The 20990-nt window shown below is 36.1% G+C and overlaps 1 long non-coding RNA gene across 1 annotated transcript; it reads right to left on the bottom strand.

Annotated features, from left to right (window-relative positions):
* Positions 1 to 3473: 3473 nt before the first annotated feature.
* Positions 3474 to 20596, bottom strand: LOC120304616. The gene is made up of 3 exons (XR_005555776.1): positions 20550 to 20596; positions 16901 to 16963; positions 3474 to 5342 (listed from the first exon to the last, which is right to left on the bottom strand). It is a non-coding gene; the product is annotated as an uncharacterized LOC120304616 (long non-coding RNA).
* Positions 20597 to 20990: the final 394 nt, after the last annotated feature.

Genomic DNA, 20990 nt, shown 5'->3' with positions numbered 1-20990 from the left:
AGACAAAATACCTCCTCACTAGTAATCAACACCCATATTAGTAGAGAATAACACCAAGTTTAACACTAAACCAACAATCAAATAAACAATACCCCAATCAAGGAACTACTAATTCAGACAAACAAGCTAACACTAAACAACAGCCTAATCAAGAACCCACCAAAAACATTCCCACCAACACTGACAGGGCAAGCTACTTGTATATAAAGATAAGAGCATTCACTTCTGGAAATGATAATGTTATCTAGTTTGGTAATGAAATGTATGCAAGAAAACCACCAAGTGCAGAGAGCACCAAGGACCCTACAGTTCAATCATGAGTTACAAATACTCTCGTCTATCAGAATCAAAGTAACTTAACCATCAAGGTAGGCCAGAGCAGGAAATGGACCCCACAAGAAATACTAAAGTTCAACTCTATTGATATAGGCTATAATACTGTAGAAGAATCTTGAAAACCTGAAGGTGTTTTTCCTTCTCTCCCTCTTATACTACAGAAAGTCAAAGAGGAATTACTTTATATATATTTTTTCTCAAACTGTCTTGTTTTCTCACACTGAGTTCATTTGTTGTTAATCATCTGAAGTCATGTTTCCATCTCTCCAAAGTCACCTCTGTGTTCCTGTACATTTGGTGAGAAAGTTGGTGTCCCCAATTTGGACCTCAGGGATCTCACACCCTTGGTGAGGCTTGATATTTTCTAGATATACGACAAGCAGCATTCTTTAAATCATTAGTAGTACATGAGAGACCTTGTGCCCCATTAACTGGCTGATGCCACTAACACACAGCCAAAAAGACAAGCACAAATCAATGATACACCAGGTCTTTGTTAGGTAGGAGAGCTAGAGCCAGATTGTAAGTGATTATAGAACTTGAAGATATAGTAGATATCAATGACTATTATGGTCCCAATTGTTAGGAAGATTCAGAATCAATATATGATGAGACTGATATGCAGATCAACTGGCTGATCAAATAAATATTATCTGACATTGTGAAATATTTCAAGAATACTGTTATATACAGTAAATGGCAATGCAATTTTTAAAATCCTCATTTGTCCAAAAAGGGAAGAAATGAGCAGAAGCCTTCATCTGCAAACTAGTAACACAGAAACCTTTGTTGTGCTATAATTGAAAATATACCAAAACAGAAATAAAATTAGTTATAGTGGCAAAACTATTGCATAAAGTAAAGTTAGAATGAAAAAAATAAGTGTCTAATCTGCACCAGTTTATGAGATTCATCTGATAACGTTGGAATAATGACATTATTTTTGTGAGAATAAAATGGAATGGGAATAATATATGGACAGTTTGGAAAATTCAAGTTTAAAAACTATCATATTAACATGTCATAGCAACAGCAAGCTATTTTTATTTTCCTTAAGTTTTTATAATTAGCAAATTCATTCATCAAACATTGCTAAAGCAGCAGCATTTGTGGTATCTTAAACATTGATAAATATGACATCAACTATCATTCCCAATATATTGATCTCCAAAAAGGAGTTAAATTATTCTCCCCATCATTCTCAGGCATAACCACAATGAAATATGATAGCATTTGTACACCAACTCACCCAGAAGTTACAATTTGGTGAAGGGTAGCAAAAACTGTTATGTCTTCAAAGATAATACATTTTTAGCCTACAAGTTACCATAATATCTTCTTATTTTAGCTGCAAAAGGCACACTGTTGGGAAACTTATGATGATTTCTAGTGTTGCTCTTCAAAATCTAAATACATTTTTAAAAAGCCTGTTATTTTATCAGTTATATGATCAATTCTGTTTTCAGTAGTTAGTACCCAACCACAGCAAGTTAAGCATGAAATACTCATCCTGATTTTTAAGTACTGGGGTTTGCGGCATTGAAGCAACACACACAAGTTGTTAACCAAGTTCTTCTTTATTCCTCCACTGAACCACTCAGCAAACCAACAGGCTCGTAGGCCTTTTATAGTTTTCCAAAACATCCAATCACAAGTGCCTTTTTTCACGCCTTGCGCCTGCATGCCAAACCAGCGCCAACCAGTCTGGTCCTGGGCAGCTTTTAGGTTGTCCGGGACCATTTGCAACATTTCTGGGCCTGCTGACTTGGCTCAGCAGGCCCAGGACACAACACTGATCCTTTGCGGAACCAGTATCCTATGCACAGCAAGAAATTGAGGAAAAATATAAACCAGCTTACTAAATAGTCCAGATGAATTTAACAATGCTTGCTTGTGAGTCACTATGGACAGGACTATAGTATAAAGAAATTTCTAGTTTGGAATCTAATTTCTGCTTCCAATCCACACTGATATCTATAGACGTATTATACATGTATACCTGTTATATAGGAAAAATATGTACCTTCATTGACCTACAATTATGTAACCTACATAATTGACCTACAATTATGGAAGGCATTTTGGACACCAACATAAAGTCACTGTAATTATGAAAATATGTATTAGTAAGAAATGTTGTAGAAGGTATGCAACTGGAAGAAAAAATACTCAGTGCTTTATAAAAACAATGAAATTTCTGTACATCCGCTACACTGAAATAATTATATGAATGTTTCATTATTATATATGAAGAAACCTTACAAACCAATAGTTTAATTATAAGCTCTGTATTTTTAAGCCCTATGTAAGTGCCACAGTTATCCTGATTATTTTTTCTATGCTAACTTTTCTATGTGAACTCCTTCTTTGAATTGATCCATAAAAACTGTTCTTGCAGACAAGCGTTCTGGTACTGCAAAGGTTATTACCCCAATGAATAATGGATAGTGCATTTATTTCCTATTTGTAAGCACAATGAAGAAAGTCACAAGTAACAACTTGTATTTTCTCAGCATAGGATCCCAACAAGTCTTCTTCTACCATGACTTGTGCGGGCTGTAAGAGTCTACGTGTTCATTATGTTTATGACCAAAGTAAATTACTTTGTATATCTGTTTTTCTGCTTCTTTAGTGTCATTAGACGAGTGGACTTACTTGTCTTAAGAAGAAAACACTATGCCCTGTTTTTCCTTCCAACAGAGTAATTTGAGCTAAATTTAGATTGAAATATTAATTTCCCCATTTTTTTTTAGTTCCCTGAGAAAAATAAAGTTGTCAGGATTAGCTTTTGTTCAGTCAATTCCTTTTGAAGCCCAACATATTTTAAACTTATCAATGGAACCCTGTACCTCTTTATTTATTTTGCACATTTTACAATTATACAAACTGATCAACCCACTAGGCTAAAACACATTTTAATTTTTTTTTAAATGTAGGAAGAAAAACAAAGGCAATTTCAAAAGCTCTAGATTCTTTCTACCTTGTTGGCTTCATTCAGAATCAATTTTCCACAGTGTCCAGTGAAACAAGTGGGAAATATCTGTGTAACCTCCAACTGCTGATACGTTTTCAACTGACAAATACCCTTTAAGGAAAGATTGTTAATATTTATCAAACTAAATGAGAAAAGAAAATGGGTTTTATTTCTTTATTGTCAGAGTATTCTTACTCATTTTCTTTATAATGCAAACTGGAAGCTTAGTTCTTCATAAAGAGAATTTTTACTTTACAGTCAGACAACATACAATAAAATCTCAATTTAATGGAGCATTTGGATGAGAAAGCTTCTCTGTTAAATCTGAATGTATATCATTTACTTAAATTTACTTCATTTGCATAACTACATCAGTTGTCTTCACTGAATTCAGTTATGCTGGAAAAAATGAGCTCAAATGTTAAGCTGCAAATCCATGGAATCAAAATTTTACTGTAAAACAAGTTTGACTACTGAACATAGCATGCCATTCTAATATGTGACAGGGGCATCTGAATGAATGGTTACTGTTCTTTCTGAATTCTCTTTCAAGTGTCCTTTTTAAGGACATTGTTTAGGATCCATGAAGTGCATTAATCCATTATACTAGTTTGGCACACTGGTCTGGCACACACTGGCAAGGGATGGAGTGAACCTCACAAGAACTGGAAAGAATATATTCAGAAAACAACTGGCTCATCCTATTAGAATTGCTTTAAACTAAAATTGAGGGGGGAAGGGGACCAATCTTCAAGATCTTTAGAACCTAATTCCAATCTATTTCTTGGTAAGATGGGAAAATGTGAGATAGATGGATTTGTAACTGGCTGACAAACCATATTCAACAAGTCGTCCTTAATGGTTCTACATCTACATGGAGGGAAGTAAGCAGTGCGAGCCATAGGGTTCCATCTCAGGCCCAGTACTCTTTAACATCTTCATTAATGACTTAGATGAGGCAATAGAAGGGGAACTCATCAAATTTGCAGATGACACTAAACTGGCAGGAATAGCCAACACCCCAGAAGACAAGCTCAGAATCCAAAAAGATCTTGACGGACTTGAACAATGGGCCTTATCCAACAAAATAAAATTTAATGTGGAGAAAAGCAAGGTTTTACAGGCAGGAAAAACCAAAGGTACAAATGTATATCACCAAATTATTTATCCAAGGAAAACAAAACCCCAATATTACCATTGCATGTCAAGTACAACACTGATCTCCAAGTTTTAAGGTCAGTGATAGAAAACAGATTACAGAATTCAAAACTGGATGAGTAACAACAGAAACAGGTTTCTTCAGCCTGCAATGCTCAAGATTAGAGAACAGGGGTGAAGAACATGGGTGGAAAGGTATTGTTATTTTGCTTCTGGGACAAGTAAATGAAACAGTTAAGTTTTTAAGAAATAATAGACTTGAAATTTAGAAGGCAAGCACAGGATCATATTTTTTTCCTTATATTCAGGTAGTATTGTTTTTATGATTAACATGCATCTATATTGATGGCCTCTTACAAAGTTCAACAAATCAATGCTCCTAAACGTGTTGAGTACAAAAAGCAAACAATAAAACAGTGAAAGAATACAAGATCAGTGGTCAACAGAGGGGACCATATAGTTATAAACTACCATATAGTTGTAAAGAATTGCAATTCTATGCTTATTTCATTATAGTTCAAGGGGAAAAAGATGCTGATGATATAGATTTAAGGTATGCAATACAAGTGACCTCTTTTGAGAAATTCTTTGAAAAATAAAATACGAAAGGGGAGAACTAGATGTAGCTCAATATATCCTTTGGCCATGGTTCATAGAGCTCAACATGCTGTCCTGGTTTTATAAATTAGAAATCTTGTCATCTTATCATTGAGATCACAAAAATTGGGGCAAACTGTCTGTTAAGTGAACCATAATAACCCAAACTTTAACTTCAAGAAAATTACACTTGGAAACTCTTCACAGGGCTGTTGCCTGAACAGAAGTAAGATTCTTTCCTTCATTCTCTCAGAATTATTTAGCCTCTTTGCAGAATCTAAAAGGCAACAAACAAAACATAATTGATTATGACAATCTTATTATGAGCAAAATATTTTCAGCAGAATTTATACCAGAAATGAAGCGAATGAAAGAATAATGGCTGCATTATTGTTTAGATTAAACATGCTACAGTATACAACTATTGATTATAGTTAACAATAATTTAATGACACAATATCCTTACAGAGTTCATTTAACAGACTTCAGACTATTACACGTTAAGTCTGAAAAGTATACAGAGAACTAATTTGGGCTGTAGACAAAAGTATATTACATAATAATTCCATTATCTTTTTTCCAGGTCAGGTTTTCGGATAGGATACAAAGGCCCTGTTGGACAAGAAATGAAAGTTGAGTGAGATGCTATTGACCTGTTCTGCTCAAAACCACACATTTGTATAGATGTGAATTGGGGAGAGAATTTTGTGTTCTGTTGCTGCATGTAAGTGCATTTAGTATCATGTCTAAAAGTGTCACTTTGGTCTCTAATTATAATGATGGAATGGATTTCAAAATAGACATAGGAGTTACTAGATATGATTCTAGGCTTCCTTGAGAAAGCATTTACAGTTAGCTGAATTAAATCTTGAAAAAAGTATTGAAATGGTGTTCCATTTCCTCCGTTGACACTAGACAGGGTTTAAATCTCTCGGATCCATCAGAGTTGACAACTTATGGCATTTTTCACTGGGGCATCAAATGTTGAAATGTTATTGTAGGAAATTTTCAGTTTAATTTGCATACAGCACACTCCTAGTGTACATCCAATTCAAAGCAAGCACATACACCATGCACTTTATCTAGTTAAAAAAATATATAGTGTGCTGTTTATTTATTGAACATGAGCAAACATCAAAGTCAGTTAATTGGCAAAATGAACAGACAACATCAGGAAGAAAGAGGAAGCAAGAGATAAAATATTGTCAATATCAACAATCTACATTATCTACATCTCTTTCTCAAAAGACACAGAGCTTTCAAGAGACAATGGAAATATTAGGAATTAGCATAGACAGTGCCTGGAAGGCCTTTGATTACTTCAGCTTTAATCTTTCTATGCATATAGCAGCAGCAGGATGAAGATAAAAATTGGTACATGAAGTAATCTTTCCTCTGTCCTGTAGCATTTAAGAAGCTAATGGATAGGAATGTTATATCCAACACCAAATTCTGTGATCATTATTTGAGGTAGGTTCTAGTTCAGGGGGGAAAATGGTCATAAATAGATTACAATATTTGCAGGGGCTGAGGAATGGCAAATGATGATGTACTTCAATGTCCTAATGCACTTTCCAACCCCTATTCACATGCATCATGGTATTATAGCTAGTTTGATCTAGTGGTGAAGGCACCTGGCTAGAAACCAGGAAACTGAGAATTCTAGTTTTGACTTAGGCATGAAAGCCAACTGGGTGACCTTGAGCCAGTCACTCTCTCTCAGCCTAATTCCTCTCATAGTGTTATTTTTGTGGGGTACATAGGAGGAGGAAGGACTATTAGGTATCTTTGCCACCTTAGTGATTTATAAAAATAATAAAGGTGGAATATCAATCAATCAATAATCTTATACATAGGAGGTTGAGTTTGTGCCACGAGATTGTAAAGCTTATTTCATTTTTCTGGAAAATTGTTAAATTTTGTACATGTTTTTGATCACAGGGCTACTTGATGACCAACGAGGGCAATGTTTTCCAGCATTTGTACAAAATTCATCAAATAAAGATAATGTCGAGAATGAACATTTGGCAGCTACGTGCCTCTTTGTTTCAGCTTGCCATTAGAGTAAGGAAGGGGGGGAGGTGTTGCTTTACAATGGGTTAGATGGAGAAATGAAACCTCTGCGATTCCACTGAAGACCATGAGAGCCTGAAACCTTTCCAAGGACACTGCAGTAGGTGTGGAGATAAAGCAGATGCTTCCCATAACAAAGTGAAATTGTTTACATGGACTACGTGAGAGGTTGGAGGTTTGGCTGGAGAAATTATTGTTTAATTCTATGAACTGTGTCTGGAACCTCAGAGTTAGTTTTGCTTCAACATTACCATGCCATATATTCAATAAACAGTAAGATTTTCGGAAACAGAGTGAACCTGGAGTTTTATTTGGATTCTTGAGCTGGATGTTGACACATAAAACAAAATACAAATCTTAAAACCACAATAATAATAACCATTCATTAATAACAACAATAGAGGTTGCTCAATAATAAGTGTCCAAAAATACATAGTAAATCTTAGCATGGTCGGCTCTGAACTGATAGTTCTACTCTTTTATCCTGTTCTAGCAGGAAATTCAACACTAAACTCTTACAGCTATTTACACTGACTGAATTGCCAGTGAATAATACAGTTCTGAGTTTGTAGGTGTTCTCATTTAACTTGTTAAAATGATGGGTGTACTAAATAATCCTGTTATACAGAGATATAATATTCCATTGAGAGATTGCAGTTTCATGTAGCAATTTTACAGACCACTTAAAAAAAAATCTTTTAAAATCTACAGCCAAAGCCTTAAAGTTGCTTTTAAAAAAATCAGAGGTTCTGAAACTGTTCATTTTCATATGTTACAGCAGCTTAGCAATCCTTTTATAAAATATACAAATTGGAGGTCAATTTTGAGTTAAATTGTAACTCAAGAGGAAGATCTGTTATATAGAGTGGATAAGCAGCTGCTACAAACGGGTATAGTTCCTGGTTGAAATTCCAGGAAAACCTTTCAACAGCTGCCTGTCCATTAGTTCCAGGTCACAACAGTAGGACAATAATAACGGTTAAATTTACAGGATAGCAAAATAATTAGGACTGTGCAACAGTCTGAATTTTTTATTCTTGTTTGTTAGTTCATTATTACTCTGTAATTGTTATATTAATTAAATATAGATCAAAGTAAGATTATTTTGAAGAATGTTTCCAATCTAGTCTATTTAAGTATCAACAATCATTTAGAACATGGTGTGTTCACTAATATAATCAGGTTGGTAGAGTTAAAATGACCTGTTTTCATGCTATCCAAGGGAATTGGAGCAAGTTAGAGATAAAAATGTATTGAAAACAGAGCCAAAAATTGTGGCTAAGAATAAGGAACTAACTAGCAGATCAGGTGTTTTGATTCTCTCTGGAGTAAAGGAGGATGTGAGAGCATCCATGTTGTGCTCCATACAGCTGCTCCTTATGAGGAGACTGCAAGGCAAAGGTCTCTAGAAATGAAAATTTTCAACAGATTATCAGTTCTGAACTTTTCACTGACATCTGCATTGGAAAAGGTGTTGCATTCTGGACTTGTCTATAATTAAGAGGTGAGTCATAGGATGAAAAGCTTTGTATCTATTAAATTAAGAGATGAATAGATAGCGAAATTGTTGATACTTATTTTTATGAATGTGGGAGTCACTAATAGTTGTTTTTTCATCTCCATTTTTTCATTCTTTTTTGCACCTTTAATAAAAATATTTTTAAAGGATAAAAATGGACCCTACTTTTTAAAGAAGATTTAGACCAGGGGTGTCAAACTGCAAAACCGCACCCATCCCATTGCCGACAATGGCAAAAAAGTTGCACTATGTCACGACATGTCATATGATGTTGCAAGTTTGACACCCCTGATTTAGACCAACATAGATGTGTGATCTGTTTATGGTGAATAAACTTCATGTCTCTTGCTTTGTGTAGAGATACCATATATTAAAAGATTAAACATATTTGTATTTGGCTTCCTAATTTAAAAGTCTCAGGTAATAGTCAAAATTCTAAATGCATAGGATAAAAACACAATATGAAATTAATCCATATCATTAATCCAAAATCCTGCTATGCATTTATTGTACAGAAGAGTAATTTATGAAGACTGCAACCATTGCATAAAGAATATCCTCCAGATTCTGAGATTCAGCTGGCATAGGAGGAGATAAATCTATTTGTTATCAGAAATACCGAATATCTAAATGTATAATCAGCCCTTCAAAATGTCAAAATTCTGCAGCATGTACAGTGCAACTAATAGTCACTTATACAAGTTTTATGTTTATATTTTGCACTTGGGTTGGGTGACTTCCCCAGGCATATGACCCCTTCTTATACAGACCTCGGCGTAGCTTAACTAGACCAGAATAGAGCTTTAAATACAAGAGTTGATTTGCCTCTCACAATGCAAAAAAGTCCAAACCTTTATAAATGTTTATACCTGTCTTTCCAAATTAAGAGATACTTAGCCAGTCTTTGGCTGGCCTTGGGAGGCAGCTGATAAATGTTTACATAATAGTATAATGGCTCTGTCTGTCCTGGGAACTTGCTTAGTCTTTACAGTTTGCAAAGGGAGGAGGTGGAAATGAAACCCGAGCAATCAAATATTCAGTGCTATAGGTATTGACACCATGCATGTTGCTAGAGTTGTATGATTGCTCGTCTTTTCAAAATTACTATGTGCATTTCTTCTGCTAGACTCCCCTGCTGCCACACCCCCACCCACCCAAATGACTGCATTTGCAGTACAAAGACCTAAGAGGAATACATAAATGCTTTGAAACTAGCTTGCAAGCCCGACAAAGCTGCTGCACTGGCCGTGGGTTGAGAGGATCCATTATTAAAAGAGGAATCAAAACGAGATGCAATTATGCCCAGTTAATCCCTTTAAAACAGTGAGGCATTTCTTCCCCGTAGCAATTATTTGCACATGGGTAAAAACAACAATCATATAGAACAAATTAAAACTTTACCTTCAGATGCTACCACAATTGTTATGCAGATTTCTCTAATGTTCTGTTCAGTCAGCAGCAAAAGACAAATATAAACTGGAAGCTTCTAGTGCCACAAATGACCACTGAACTGTGATTTTAAGAAATCTTAAAATAGATGCAAATTGATTTTATTCTTATGCTTCCTGTCTTATGGTAAGTCTGCTCAAGGTAGCTGTGATCTTAAAAGTTGAGTATTAAATCAATTTTGCATAGGATATTTCCAAGTATCAATGTGTGCTTATATATAAAAAACTACACATGCATTTATAGTTAGGCATATATACATGCAATATTTGTACATTCTGCCTATCTATCTTTCTATCCAACCTGCTATCATATGACCACTATAATATACAGAAAGCTTGTTTGGGCTATTTTGAATATTACCTCTAATGTTGGATTTAGTTTGCTAAGGTAGCAGATTTTAAAATGCAAGTTTGAACATTTCCAAATGGAAGGCTGAAAGGGGGCTGAGGGAGACAGAGAAAACAACAACCCTCTGCCAAATCTTATTTATTTCCTACACAAATATAAGCAATTTAGCCCTCCTCCCCAAACAGAGGCAGATCAGATGAGTTAGACAGTAGTCAATTCATTTTGCATAGGAATGGCTCATTAAAAAAAAAAAGAGCTTCGCATTTGTTTTGTGCTCTGATTGGACAGTGCACAAAATGAATTTACTGTGTCACTCCAAGATGTAGCAGGACTAATGAGGGAGGGAGAGCGGATGGTGGGATGGGTAAATCTACATTATATTCATTCCCCTCTGCTGGTATAGCTCATGAACAGAGGTGTCTCTCATTATGTATGTGTCTCAGGAGCTTTCTTTAATATTTTAATAAATAACAACATCAGCCCAACAAGAAATTAATGAATAGTATCATTAATAATGAGCTAGAGTCTTGTAGTGATGGGAGAGATATTAAATTGAACCACTGTGGTGCTATCTCTAGAGACCTGGGGTTTTTCCAGCGGCAAACAAGGCAGCTGAATGAAGCAGCCATTGCTCTGTGCCAACAGCTTTTACAACAGGTTGAGAGTAATAAAAGAGGATTTTCTGCACGATAAAGTTAAGCCCTAGAAAATCTGCTGGTGTCGATCGGTGTGAAAAGTACTGCCAAATGTGATCCTTAATTAAACTTTAATTAAGATAAAGCTTCTCTCTCTCTCTCTCTCTCTCTCTTTCCTCCTCTCTCTTTCACTCTTCTCTCTCAAAAAAGAGGACTAGAAGAAGTAGAAAGAGTATTAGCTACTTCCCTGCCACAAATTCTGCCCTAAAATAATTCTATATTAAACCATAAAAAAGTGTGTTCAAATAATGTTAAATCCACTACACCCAGAAAACTCAGAGTTAAGTCAGATGCCGCATCCTTAATTCATCTCCTTTGTCAGTAAGTGTATTACAGCTTGTGATATGTGAGATCAACCACAATTTGATGCCTCTGAAGTAATGGGGGATGTTAAGAGGGGGAAAGAATTGTACATTCAAGTCCAGATTTTGTGCGTTTTAATCACCTGCTAAATACAATCTCCCTGTTCATTTCTCTTCTGTGTGATTCCATTCCTCTTATTCTAAAGAAGTGTATAGCGGTAGAATGGCTTTCTTTTTGCTATTATGCCAGATAAGAAATCATTGGCCCTTTTTCAGTGACACAAGTTAACTTGCAGCAAAATCTGTGGACTAAATTCAAGACTCACCTAGTTAAATGTTTATGGAAATTCTCAGTCACCCAGCTCATGGTTGTCCCAAAAGTGCTTTTCAGGAGGCAACTGGACTTTCCTGTTTGTCTTTGAAGACATTTTGTTTCTCATTTGGAATGGCTCAACGACTCTCTAAAACAGGGGTGTCAAACTCGCAACATCACGTGACATGTCGTGACTTTTTTCCATTGTCGGCAATGGGGTGGGCGCGGTTTCGCCATCATGCATCCGGCCCGTTAGCCGGCAGTTTGACATCCCTGCTCTAAAAGAAGGCAAATGACCAGCTGTCTGCAATGAATATAAAATCCTTCCATTCCCCACCATCGAGTCAGAGCTGAAGAAGCTTCTTGGATGAGAAGTGAAATCTCTTCAAAGAAAAACAAGAAAGTCTGATTGTCTCCTGAAAAAGCACCTTTGGGAGTCTCTTAGTTCAAAACAAAAGCAGTCTGGGGAGAGAAGGAACAAAAAAAAAATCCTCTAATCAGGCTGCTGATTTGCTCTGGGATTTGCACTTCACTCTAGGACGGTCTTAGCAAACCCATAGTGGACAGTTGTAGCAATAGGATGGAAAATTCAAAGCAGTTTAAACTATTATGAGTGTTTGAAGTGTCTTTCTCAAAGAGCTACGTCTTAGAAAAATATAATAAGCCAGAATTGAGAAGATAGCAACAGAAACAAAATAACCACTTCTGCAAAGAAGCTGAAGAAACAGTGGACCACCTGTTTAGCTGCTGCAAGATGTTTGCACCAACTGACTACAAACAATGGCATGACAAAATAGCAGCAATGGTGCACTGGAAAATCTGCAAGAAAGACCATTGACTATAAGAAAGACAGGACCATAAAACAGAGAAATAGAAAGTAACACCCACATAACACCAAAGTAACACGCCACATAACACCCCAGACTTAACAATGGTTGATAAGAAACTCAAAAACATCTGGATAGTAGATGTTGCTGTGCCTGCAGACAGCAGTCTAGAAAATAAAGAAGTGGAGAAAAACACAAAATACAAAGTCCTGCAAATAGAAGTAGAATGAATGTGGCAAAGAAAGCAAAGATAGTACCAATAGTAACAGGCGCCTTGGGAGCTATCCCAAAATCTCTTGAGTGCCACCTGCACACCATTGGCATTGACAAAAACACCATTAGTTAATTACAAAAGGCAGCCTTATTTGGAACAGCTTACATTCTGCAATGATACCTTTAACAACAACACATCAAACAACATCTCTCCATCCCAGGTCCTCGGGCAGGATAGTTGGATAAAAATGCCAAATCCAAATCTAACATCTGGTTGAATGTGCAACCGACCATAATAATCATCTTAGATGCCACTCCTAATGACTCTGTAGTGAATACAGAATGCTGAATGCAACGTACTAAATTCTAAAGTGAAATGATATGACTTAATGTATTCCAAGATACTGCTGTGGATCAAACAGGAAACCTGTTTCCTGTCAAATGACCAATCCCAATATTTGTATTTAACAAGTAGTGTGAATCCTATATAACTAGGATAATAAACCATGTTTTTCTTAGTCTAGCATATCAATAAACCATAGTTGAAATTTGGTTTAGTACATCACAGACCTAGTTTTGGAGTCCATATTACTCAGTCTTCATATATGCTCTTTGTGGACTAAACCCACTTTAATTTTCAACTGATGTGTGTTGTGTTCTTCTGAGGTCTACTTTGGTCCATTATTCTACTCATAAAGTTAACATTTGTATATAAAAAGGGGGCAATTCTGATAGTTCTGTCTTAACTTTTAAAACAAATTAAGATTGAGCACTATAAAATTTTATCTTGCTCAGCTCAGAGACCAACACTATATTCTCATATATTCTATATGGTTTTAAAAGATTCTGGAAACTCTATCCAAGCTCTCCTTTCCTTGTTATATCCCAGCAGCCCTGTTCTGCAGGGGCCCTGTTTCATTGAGTTTAAATCATCAGGATTTATTTTGACTACATAAATATATTATCATCTGATCTTCAGCAAAGGTAAAGATAACTCAGGAAGTTTTATTAAATTCTTACCCTGAAAAGAGACAATTTTCATAAATCAAGTCCAATGTGTAATCAAAAGACATGGAACAATAAATATTTCAAAAGCAGCTGTCCTTATTTGATGGATGGATGAGGGGAGTTCCTAGGGCCAAGATGCTAATAATTATTGCATAAAAACCTATGTTACAGGATGTTCACAAATGTTGAGCTCATATAATTCATATTAATTTTAATATTTATGAAGCTTTTTTCAATCTAACGACTCTAAAATCTTCTGTCAGTCTAAAAAGCAAAGAGTAGCTTATTATGATTTCAAAACACAAAATCAAATCAGGTGTGATCTAACCAACAATCATACAGATGATCAGCTAAGCATCTTGAATTCATTTCACCTAAACGTGGGGTTATACCTCTCACTGTTTCCTCTTTATGTCTATCTTGGACAGCCAATTTAGCCCACAAGGGCATTTATCATATATTCTGACTCGGGGCTATAAGCAAATAGCACTTCTACCATCCTGTACTGTATTTCTGCTTGCTCCCATAAATACACCCTGGCTTGCATTCAAGTTTTACTTGCAGTACAGTTAGGCTGTACAACATCCTTTCTTAAAATGAGGTTAGGGAGAGGAACATCTAGAAATCAACTATGTATATCTTCTTTCATAGGGTGGACATGGAAGCAGCATGTCTTCTTCTTCTTCTTCTTCTTCTTCTTCTCCTCCTCCTCCTCCTCCTCCTCCTCCTCCTCTCCTTCGCCTTCTCCTCCTCCTTCTCCTTCTTCTCCCTTCTCCTTTCTCCCTTCTCCACCACCAGCACCACCACATTTTAAGGGCTATAATAAATATAAATTTCTTAAGGCTCCAATTTGTTCCTTTCTGTTGTTTTGGAATTCAACAACTATTCTCAATATTCATGACCTCAATTTCTCTACTTTCCCACACATATGGACAGTGTTGATCCTCCAATTGCAATCAGACTGCAACATCCATCATGGTAGTTGGCCCTGGGGCAAGGGAGGTTTGGAGGTCAATAACACTTGAAGAGCCTCATGTTAACCAATCTCTATTGTAACATGCGAAAAATACTCTATTGTCTTAATATAGCTTAGTAATCAAGAACCAGAGTTAAATTTTGTTTTTGTGATGAACCTAGCAGGTAATGGAGGCCCAGGTTATGAATAGTTTCCTCCAGTCTTAAAGGTATGATTCTTCAAATGCCAGTGGCTAGGATACACAAATGAAAGGACGCTTTTGCACTCGAGCTACTAGCTTCCCAAGGATGGGGAATAGTGGGTCCTGTGGGAACAAAATGTGTGCTTACAAACGCCTTTGATCTGATCCAGATGAACCTTTTCCTAATTTTAAATGCAGTTATGCAAACTTTTTACATCTTAGCCCAATCTCCACCCCACATCTGCAATATGGGAACAGCACTGACTTATCTGTCAAAGTTGTTGTAAGGATTAGAGAAGTAAGGTGTGTAAACACACATAATAGTGCTGTACAAAAGCAAAATGTTGAATGAAAAGACCTATTCATTGGGTAATTTCTTCCCTTACAAAACAACCTGAGTTGTAGAGAGATCACTGAATGAGTGATATAAACATAAGTCCCAATGGAACATTTATTGCCACTCTGTCATTGGAGCTAACTTCAGACTACACTTTAATAACATTTCCCTAATATGGATTTTAATTTCAGGCATGTCCACAGACATAATAGGAGAATCAAAATAACACCAGTCTCAAATTTCTAACAGTAAAAAGCAGAAGAAAAGATGCTGAATTGGAGAACAGCTAATATTCAGCAAAAGACCTGCAAAGCTGCTGAATATCATAATGATTGCATTAATATTTTTATTGAAGTGTATTACTAATCAGAATATAATGAAATGACTAGATGGCCTTTCCATCTAACATCCAGCAGTTAAAGTTTCAGTGATTTGCTGATGTCAACTGCCAACTATGAAAACAGATCTATGCAAAAGAGGAAAATGGTATTTTGCTCCAAGTTCCAGACACAACACTTCCTATTTTCTTTAGAGTTACACTCCCAAACATACATTTCTAGACCTTTATTTTGCTCACCTGCATTCTTTTATATTCTGCCTTTCCATTAATCAAGGTTCCCTAAATGAAATCATCAATAAAATAGCAGTATAACATAGCAGAAGGTCACCATAGCCACAAGCAGCTGTCTGAGGATGATATTGTGAAGTCTGAGAAGGGAGAGAGAGCCTGGCTATTGCCAACAGAGGTGCGGTGTGCTCCAGGTTACTTTTTAACAGAATAATAGAACTGGAAAAGACCGTGTCTTCTAGTCCAACCCCCTGCTCAAGCAAGAAACGGTTGTATTCTGAGTTCACCAACAGAAGAATAGCAAAAATATTTTAAAATAACCATACCAGAATTCTGCTAGAAACTACCACACGTTTATGTTCTTTTGAAGACCTGAGATGTGCTCCTAGTACTAACATATCTTCCCAGATTTTTAGGACGTGAATCTTACTCCTGTCAGCATTCATGAAAACAAAAGTTTATTTTGTATACTTTTCATAGAAGAGCAAGCCAAAATACTGTTTATTCAAACTGAGACTTAAAAAAAAAAAAGTCCCCAACCAAACTGAACATTATCTGCTCACAGATATAAATTACTTTCCCTGCACTACATCTGTATTTAATCACAATGCTGCTGCTTAATGAGAAAATGGTTCATTTTAGGCTTTTATATGCAAGATCCTAAGGTTTCCTCCTCAGCGATTACATTTAGCAACTCCCTCTCGCTGACTAGAAGCATAGGCAGTTTTTCAATAATAAAAACTGGATTAGCATGTATCAGGAAGCGACACCACCAGCTGTCACTTTGAAATCAGACCACTCTACCCTGTGCTGGGGATGGGGATGGATAAACCAATAAACGATGAGCCATTTTCCTGTATTTATCTCCTAAGTGACTGAAACAAGCAAGCGTCTTCTTTTATAATAAAGCTCAATAAGAATAGGCTCAAGCATCAGACAGAAGTATCTTCCAAGTAAGCCTTCCACAACAATATTGGCAGAAGAAAACCAAGCTTGACAAACAGCGTTCTCCTTTTTATTTCTCACCTGTTTGTGCCTTCTGTTTCCATGATGCTCAGGCTTCCTCTTTCTTAATTTTAATAGAGAGCTCTCCCAGGAGGCAAAAAAAAAAGTATTGGTTTAATTTGATCACATTTCAAGTCCTCTGAAAAATAGCAAACTTCTATCTTATTTTAGTCACTTAATTGTTAACTCTTTTTGGCACTCGCAAATCTTGAGTGGATTTACTGTAGTTGGCAGTGAAAACTCTGCTTCTGCACAAGCTGTCATCAAACCAAATGTAAATTTCCACAAAAGACCTTCTTTGGTTTTAAATTGTTGAATGGACAAAGACTTGGTTCTAATCCATTCTTTACTAGAGGCAAAGCTCTGGTTGACTGTTCTGATGGAAAGGCGAAACAAATATAGAGCCATGGTCAGCAGCAGAACCAGGCCACACTAGTCTCTATTGATCTTTGTTTGGGAGGAGGAGGAGAGCTTTGTCTGGCATTGTGTATTCCTTCAAAATGCAGTAGAGAGTTTGAGAACTCACTTCTTAACTGGGCCCCATAATTCTGTCCCAAAGTCTGGTCAACTCAACAACTCAACTCAGCAACAAGATTAAACATCTAGTCATCCGATTAATAAAATGTAAATTATTTATACTGAATAATGAAAATCCTATCGTTAACACAAATGCAAAGTCTGCACAAATTATATTATACATTTCTTTTCCTGCTCTTGCTATCCAAGTAGCTGTAAATGGAACTTTAATTTTGCAAAAGACACACTCATACCCTAAGGCTACTTTCAAAGAAGCTTATGAACATCTCAACATTGTAAACTACTGAAAGGCAAGATCATGATGAAAAGAAGAAACTGAAATACCTCAGTTGGGAGCGTGTTAGACCGAAGATCTAAATGTCCCTGGTTTGATCCCAGGTTTTGGCAGGGGATGATTTGTTTTATCAATTAACCAATGGAACAACCCGCCTCCAGAAGCGGTGAATGTTCCAACACTGGAAGTTTTTAAGAAGAGACTGGACAGCCATTTGTCTGAAATGGTGTAGGGTTCCTGCCTGAGCAGGGGGTTGGACTCGATGACCTCCAAGGTCCCTTCCAACTTTATTATTATTATTATTATTATTATTATTATTATTATTATTATTATTATTATTATTATTATTAAAAAAGGAAACAATTTACTGTCCTATTAATTTACATTTTCAAAGTTTTAGGTCTTATTTGTCATTGCTAGTTTGACTGCATTTAAAATTTTAGTCTTATTTTTTTTTTTATTCTTATTTTAAATTTATCCTATTTTTATTCTTTTTAAAATTTAAACTGCCTAAAGAACCTTTATTAATTGAATAGCCTATAAAAGTGGCAAATAATAAATAAACGAATAACATTTCTTAGCATTTAGAATAGAATAGAGCTGGAAGGGACCTTGGAGGTCTTCTAGTCCAGCCCTCCACTTAGACAAGTGACTGTCCAGTCTTTTCTTAAAAACCTCCAGTGATGGAGTGCCCATGATTTACCTTGTCCTCTAATGAGTACAGGTAGTCTTGGGTTAGTGATATTTTTCTCCCCCCTTCTAGCACAAACAACAACAAAAAAGATGAGAGGAAAAAAAATAGAATAGAATAAGATCATGAAGCAGCTGCACCAGGAAGAAGAGGAATGGGAAAGAGGAAACAAAATTGGACAGGAATAAAGAGAGGAAAAGAAGAAAGAACAGAAATGAGTAGGAGCACTTTACCAAAATTTATAAAAAGGGTTAAATTCATCAGGGAAGCAGACCCTCCCATGTTTATGAAATAGTATGTGGCAATGGTCTTGGAGACTGAGAAGAGTCCTAGCCAGGTTAGCCTTCAGCAGGAATGTGGGAATGGCAAATGCCTCAGAAGCAGTGGTGGGATTCAGCCGGTTCGCACCACTTTGGCAGAACCGATAGTTAATTTTTTGTTGCCCAGGCCCAGAATGGACTTCCAGAAGTGGCATCCACACAGAAAATCGGTTGTTCACATATTTGAATCCCATCACTCCTCAGAAGGGACCCTCCCTAGTTTCTCAGGCCGTAAAAAGTGAGAGGAAGAAATATACTTCTAGACTTGCAAGATAATGTAATCTTACAATAAAGTATAATTAGTTCATCTGGGTGTGCTTCTTCCCTGGACCACCTTGCAAAGCTGGTGTTTTCAAAGAAATCCTTGTTTCGCAACAACAGTATCTACAGTCATTTGACTCTCCACCTAGTGTTTGCTTTAAATGTTTCTTTCATTCTTCTCAGTTAATGTAAGATGCCTACCCACATCTAATCCACAGGTTAATTATCTGAGAGGAAAAGATCACCTTTTCATCAAGTCACAGAAGAGAGGATTATCGTATTGCTTAGTTTCTCAATATACATTATGTGCTAAAGCTGAAGCTGCTTTTCAACTATTTTCAGATTTTTGAAACACTGTACTGTAGCCTTTCCAATTTAGAGCACTGAAAACCTGTTGGCCCGTAATTCATGTTCTCTGGGTGTTACACTCATCTCAAGCTGTATTTTATCTTTGGTGATAAAAAATAAATAAATATGTTAAAAAATAATTTAAAAAATAAACAAGCATAGAATTCAAATGATTTCAGAAAGGAAAGTCTTATTTCACCCAAAGAAAATTATTATGATTCCTCCTCAAAATTAAGGAAAAAGAATAAAATCTTATCTGTCTCCATTACGGTAGACCAGCGGCTCCCAACTTTTTCTATACCCTGCAACTCTAGAACACTTCTGATATATTCTTGCACCCCTTGCAAAAGTTCAAAACAATGAATTATGCATATACACTATAATTTAGAAACTTCTAAACCCAGGTTTTCGCACCCCCTGGAATATCGTCTTGCACCCCTGGTTGGGAACCCCTGATCTAGAACATGCAAAAGATAAATTGAAGGGGAAAAACCCTAGCCTTCTTATAGGATGTTATGCACCACATAGGTAATACAACAATAAGAAGTTCCAGTACCATTGTTATGCACAAGTAGTATGCATTTGTACCACTTTGCTTAGGATGTTGTACTTGATATGAAGGACTAAACAGTGCATAACACTATGATACGATAATGCTCACCAATGCTCATAATGATACAAGTCTAGAAACAGAGTGAAAATAAAACTGTGAAGAAAGAGCAAATTTTGGACTTTTAGTTTTATATTTATTTATTTTTCAAGATTTATCAGCTGCTTAATTCAAAGCCAACTGTGAATAGCATTCAATTCTATTGCTCATAATTCAGTTACTATATACTATTAATATGTAGGATAAGGGAAGTAAGAATTATAAAACTAGAAAAGGCCATACAGTATTCTCACTATTTTATATTGACTGACATTTGCCTTGGTATGATTATTTTAAATTCCTTAAAAAAAAACTCCTAATGTCCTTATGCAGGATATTAGTCTGCTCACAGAGTAGCAAAAATTATAGAGGACATGGGCTTTCCACTCAGTCCCTATATCTGTTTTCTTCTAGGTTGAAGGAGCTTGTACACATTTGGAGGCCAATGGGAATTCTGAAAATATACTATACTAGGCTCTCACAAAATTGCTATCATAGTCTTGTCCATTCCCCAAATGGCTATTTGGTGGGCATGGCCATTTAGAAGCTAAACAGATGAGGTTGCTTTTCATTAACTCTCCCCTTGTTACCTTCTGGGAGGAGGCTTTGTGGTATCCGTAGCAGAACATCCAGATTCAGCCACAGTTTCATTCCATACAGCTGTCATGTGTCTGATTAACGAAACACTTCAAAGAACTTTCAGGCATTTTTTTAACCTAAAAAGCCTTTATTAGTATTACAGAGATGTCAGCATAGCATGGTGGATGCTAAGATCTGAATTTCCCTTCCTTTGCACATAACATTCCAGGCATTTCCCCTCCCCTATTTTGGGGTTATGATTCACATCTTCCAATTAACTTGGAGGGCAAAGATTTACTTCCGTTTCTTTTTCCTGGGCTTTCCTTATATTCTCCTCCCCTTTCACTGTCACCTGATTTAACTCTAAAAATACCAGATAGTTCTGTATATATTGTCAAAGCAATAATATTCAATATTAGCAGCATTGACAACATCATTAACCTTGTGAACTC

Source organism: Crotalus tigris, unplaced genomic scaffold, assembly GCF_016545835.1.
Source record: "Crotalus tigris isolate CLP2741 ecotype Arizona unplaced genomic scaffold, ASM1654583v1 scf7180000017641.3106099, whole genome shotgun sequence".
Classification (NCBI taxonomy): Eukaryota; Metazoa; Chordata; class Lepidosauria; order Squamata; family Viperidae; genus Crotalus; species Crotalus tigris.
Note: the sequence above shows the minus strand (reverse complement) of the source record. Positions and strands in the feature narration are given on the sequence as shown.